Source organism: Panthera pardus, unplaced genomic scaffold (assembly GCF_024362965.1).
Source record: "Panthera pardus isolate Hobbes unplaced genomic scaffold, ASM2436296v1 HiC_scaffold_13, whole genome shotgun sequence".
NCBI classification, from domain to species: Eukaryota; Metazoa; Chordata; class Mammalia; order Carnivora; family Felidae; genus Panthera; species Panthera pardus.
This window is the reverse complement of record NW_026526688.1, coordinates 195,220,997-195,226,996: the sequence shown is the minus strand read 5'-3', so window position 1 is coordinate 195,226,996 and position 6,000 is coordinate 195,220,997.

Here is a 6,000-nt window from a genome sequence, read left to right as displayed (position 1 = left end):
ATGGGCAATAAGCAAACTCCCTGTTTCTGAGGATTCCGGGACAGTCCATGAGTCTTCGGATGTGGTTGCAGCTGAGGAGATACAGACTCAAGCCCCTGAAGGCAGTGTTTTCCCATCATGGGAGCAAGCAGTCTGCAGCGAGAAGAGCAAAACGAATGCACGAAGAAGCAGAAACCAGGGGAGACCGAGGACTTCCTCGTTCTTGCTCATTTTCCGGTTCTCGGTTTTAGTCTGCAGAGGTACCCGGACACCGTGAGCCATCTAGCTGTCTTTCTTACCATGACTCATTTTTATGTAAGCCAGCCCAACCCGGTTATTGCCGCAAATAAAGTTTGAGCTAAGAATTTAAAGGGTAAAATCATAGCTGAGCAAATAAGTCTACCCTGACCCGAACCATCACAAAGAAGACCCTGATTAACTTATCTACTAATTATTTTTCCCTGGCTGGTACAAACGTCCTCAAAACAGTATTAAAATGCCTCATAAGGAATGCTGATTGCAATAGCTTAATATCTGGCCTTCCGGCTTCCCCAGTGCCCACTCATCCTGCCCCCTCTGCTTCTTTCCCCTTGTCAAGTTATTTCCCAGATTGAGAATTCTGACCAGGTCTTCCAAGCCTTCACAACAAAGCTCAGTTCCTCTGGTGACATCCATCACCTGACAAGCATCTCACATCTCTCTTGGACCTCTTCTACCCCTTCACTTGGTCCACCCCTCCCCGCTCCCCCAGAAGGGAAGGCCTCACAATCCCCTGTGATGCTCATAACCGTGACCCTGATGCGGGAGCTCCCCAGGGCTACACTGACCAGTATGGCTGACACCAGTCACATGTGGCTAGTAGCCTTCAAGTTAACTCAAACTAAACGAAATCGGAAGTTGTAATGTTTCATGGATGCCTATGGCTATTTGCTACCATATTGGATGGCACAGATACTGAGCATTTCCAACACTGCAGAAGTTTTCACTGGACAACGCTTATCTCAAGTGTCCTTCGTCCTCCCATCTCTGCTCGTCCAAACCTGCTCACTTTTCAGGTCATAATCTTCAGTGCCACAACTTTCCACGTGAAAGCCGGATTGCCAATGAAGTGAAATTCAAGTCTTTCGTTTATTCATCCCTTGGTAGTTGCTACAGACTGAATGTTGGTGTCCCTCCGATATTCATGTGGCAAAATCCTAATCCCCGAGATGATGGCATCAGGAGGTGGGGTCTTTGGGAGGTGATCAAGTCTTGAGGGTGGAGGCCTCGTGAATGGGATTAGTGCCTTTATAAAGAGGTTTAAGCAAGCTCCCTGCCCCTCCCACCCTGTGAGGACACAGTGAGAAGACAGCCAGCTGCTAGGCAGGAAGAGGTCTCACCAGGCAGGGAATCTGCCAACACTCTGATCTTGGACTTCCCAGACTCCAGAACTCTGAGAAATAAATGTTTGTTGTTTCAGGCTCCCAGTCTAGGGTATTCTGTTACAGCATACTAGACAGAACAAGAAAGTAGTTCAGTGGGGGAGCCTGTGTGGCTCGGTCAGTTAAGAGTTCCACTTCAGCTCAGGTCATGATCTCACAGTATATGAGTTCGAGCCCTGCATCAGGCTCTGCGCTGACAGGTCAAAGCCTGGAGCCTGCTTCGGATTCTGCGTCTCCCTCTTTCTCTGCCCCTTCCCACTCACACTCTGTCCCTCTCTCTCTCTCTCAAAAATAAAATAAACTTTAAAAAAAAAAAAGATAAATATCAAGAATCTAAGGATCATAAAAGCTATGATCAAATTAGACCGTGGATTTTAAACAAGCTTTTTCCAAAAGGGTCCTTGCTCCTGGCACCTAACATACATGGAAATGCCATGGCCAACACCCACGGCAGTAATCGACAAACGGTTGCACGAGTACGTACCTGATACCCAGCGGCCGACACTGGCTTCTGCTGGGAGTTGCCCCCAGGATCAGGGGGGAGATGAACAGGGAGAGGCCAGGGGGTAGACTGGCTCTGCCACTCTCCACTCCTCCCAACTGCTTCTCAACGTGGGCTCAGACCACTCAGATGGGCAATAGCAACAGGTCTTGACACCCAAGACTCAACCTGTCTCACTGCTCAGCCTTCAAAGGCATTAGCTCCTAAAGAGGCCTGCACCCCTTCAGGATACAGTCCTCAGCACAAGGCACTGAGAGAGGAGGGGGCGGGAAGGGAGGAGAAAGGGAGGTACCACTGGGGTCCAGGCTCCCTTGCAGACCTATGCAGCCTTTCAGTATAAGCTCCCTTGATAATAAATCAATAAGTAAATAAAATAAGACACGCAAATCACACCAAAACCCTTTTAGTCTATCCTGCCACTAGGGAGGCATGAGGTGTGACGGTGTGACGCCCAAGGACATCCCAAATTGTCACTAAGACCTAGAGGTCATGAGGGGGAGTTCTGGCAACATAAAGAGTCTGGAGATCCACTGGATTTATCCACTCTCCCGCCAATCTGTTCATGAATGTTCTGGGTCCTGGAGGTAATAGCAGTTAATAAATCAAAGTGTCTAGTGGTTAATAAACCAGTGTCTGGTCCCACAGAGCTCTTCCTCACTCCCCTCCTTCCTCCTTTCCTTCCTTCCTTCCTCCCTTCCCTCTTCCCTTCCTTCCTTCCTTCCTCCTTTCCTTCTGTCCTTCCCTCCTTCCTTCCTTCTTCCCTTCCTCCTTTCCTTCCTTCCTTCCTTCTTCCCTCCCTCTCCTCCTTCCTTCCTTCCTTCCTTCATCCTTTCCTTCCTTCCTTCTTCCTTTCCTTCTGTCCTTCCTTCCTTCCTTTTGTCCTTCTTTCCTTCCTTCCTTCTTCCCTTCCTCCTGTCCTTCCTTCCTTCCTTCCTCCTTTCCTTCCTTCTTCCCTTCCTCCTGTCCTTCCTTCCTTCCTTCCTTCTTCCCTTCCTCCTGTCCTTCCTTCCTTCCTTCCTTCCTTCCTTCTTCCCTTCCTCCTTTCCTTCCTCCTGTCCTTCTTCCCTTCCTCCTGTCCTTCCTTCCTTCCTTCCTTCTTCCCTTCCTCCTTTCCTTCCTCCTGTCCTTCCTTCCTTCCTTCCGTCCTTCCTTCCTCCCTTCTTTCTTTCTGTCCTTCCTTCCTCCTTCCTTTTTTCCTTCCTTCCTTCTTTCCCAGAATATCTGTTGAACACCTACTATATGCCAGATGTCATTCTAGGTGCTAGGAACATATATATGAACAAAATAATCCATCATGAACCTTGTGTCCTAATGGAGGAGTCAGACAGTAAATAAATTACATAATATTAGAAAATAAGTAAATAATATGATCTTAGAAAGTGATATGTGCTGTGAAAAAAAAACAGGGCACAGTAAGGAACAATTTGAATGGCCATGGTGGTAAGCAGCAGTCACTGTGATTTAAATGAGGCACTCAGGATAGGCTTCATCAAGAAAGCTAGCAAAGACCTGAAAGTGCTGACAGAGCGAGGTATTAAAATACCTGGTAGGAGCAAAGCAGGCAGAGAGAACACTATGCAAAGGCCCTGAGGCACATACAGATTTGAAATAGTGTAACAGTGGTTCCCAAAGTTTGGTCTGAATTATTTTTTCCAACGAAAGTGGCCTGCCCCAGGATGTGGCTGTTCCTTCCATGTGGCACTGGGCTGTTGGGCCCACCAGGTAGAGAATCTCTATCGTATTTTCTTCCTTATCTAATTTCATCATCAAAATAGCCTCTCCACACAAAAGCACCCACTACTTGCAAAGCGATGCTGAGGCAGAAGGAAACCATGTTCATCCAAGGTTCAGTACCAGTGCAGCATGATCTAGAACACAACTCCTGGCCCTTTCTCAGTGTTTTCAGGACAGAAAAGAAAAAGATGTATTTGTTGAAATGGCTAAGATCATGCTTTGGTAGGAAACACCCTCACATCTCATTAGCTTTTCTTCCTCCCATAAAGTCCTCTGTGGATTCAGATGACCAGAAGGGATGGCCTCCTGTGGTGGCTCAGACATTCATCCTGCCCAGCTGTCTGGAAGGTGCATCTCACAGGGTGCTTCCAGAGTGGGCACAGCTGTAGAAATGAGTGCAGGATGGTCTCATGCTGGTGGTTAAATGCTTTAGCCTGGAGGTGAGGCATCTCTCGTGGGCTTACAGCCTACCAGCAGACTGGTCCGTGGGCCCAAATTCAGATGTGGGTGACACCAGAAGTAGCTACCTGAAGTCCTTTCAGAAATGACTTTCCCAGAGTCACATGGCTAAGCAGGGACAGACAGGACGGACACAAGGTCTGCCCACCTCCAAAATGCTACCACATCCCACCCAGCTACAAAGGGCTCCTTAGCAAATAAAACTCCTCTCGGACCCCAACTGGCTGTTGTGTAAACTCGGAGTTGGAAGCTCTTCCAAGGGCACCACCCACAATCTGTTCAGAGGAAGCACAGAGGAGCTTCCTAATTAATCAGACTAATTAATCTAGTTTATTCGGTACATTGAGTTACACCAGAAGAACTGTCAGACAAATAATGATAAACCTGAAGTTTTATTATGGGGGTAGATGCTATATGTGTTCCAAACATTATACGAAATTCCTCAAGTTTGAATATGTCCTGGTATAATGTCATCACTCAACACTGTAATTATTAAAATGTGTGTCGCTAAATAATTGAATTTGCTTACCAACTGAATTATAATAAACTCTCATCAGGTCTTTACAAAAAAAAAAAAAGGAAAAAAGAAAAGAAAAGCATGATCACACATCGAGTGTCAAAGGGGGGATTGTCCCAGAATGAAGACCAACGTAACTTGATCTTGTCTTCAAAGCAAAGACATCGTGTGTGATGCTCTGGGAATGCCTCTTGTCTACAGCATCGTCTGTTATTGCCAACCACCACCCACAATTCCTGGGGCCAGGATTCCTGGGAAATAACAATTGCTTTGTTCTCTAATCTTCAGTCAAACTGAAGATCTGGCCTGTGTCTCTGACTGGACAGCTGCGAAAGGCACTATCGTTGCTCTGGTGTTTCTACAGTTGAGTGAAGCCAGAGATGGGCTGTAACCTGTGCGTGGAGGGAACCAGCTTCTGCTCACTCAGATTATCTAGAATGTGACTCTGTGGGTCCCCAGTCCTGAGAATCTTTGTGAACAAAGTCTTCCTTTGCAGACAAGACCCCAACAGAAACAAGTATCTCGCATAGACAATCATAGTGCTTAACAAGAAGACGTGGAAGGAGATTTCATTTTAAACATATGCTCTGTAAAGTGGAAGCCAGAAGCCCAAGGGATATAAGCTTTTCAAGAATCACCCAAGTTCATGTCTTGCTGCTTAGGAAGATCCCTTTCATTTGAGTGCATGTGGGTCAAGTTACATTTCCTGCCTTACCTCAGGCTGCTTTGAGCCTGGCTATGGTGACAGGGTGGCACAGAGGAAGAGCACTGTCTTTTGGGAAACAGAGTCCTAAGCTCAAGGCCAAGTGTCCCATTCTAGCTATGTGACCAGAAGAGAGTGGCTCAGTTTACTCATATATAAAACAAGGATGAAAATATTGCTCATGCAAAGTTGAATAAAATGCAATGATACCTACAGAAATATCTACCATGGTGTCTGGCCTAAAATGACCATTCAATAGGTTGTGCCTGTCTTCTTAGTTACAGTGAGTACCACTGACCTTTGGAAAGAAGGTTCTAGGTGGAAGAGGTGACATCAAAAGATGGCCAGCCAGTTGGTGGCCCTCAGTGGCCACATCCTTTGAGAATGCATCTGGACCCGGGTCTGGCCCTTAGTCTGGTTCAGCATGCCCAGAGGATCAATCTCTTACTGACAGAGGATGTAAGAAGTCAATCCTTCCCTGGGATCCCTTCCTAAATATCAAGGGTTAGTCATCAAAATCATCACATAAAAAGCAAAATGAAAGCAAAACTACAGAAAGGCTGAATGTACATGTCATTGAGACTACTGTTCTCTGAGGATTAAATTTTCATTTAAATTTTGTGTTTTGATTTTCATGATAGTCTTTTTAAAAGCATATAAGTATATTCTAGATCGATCATATGTG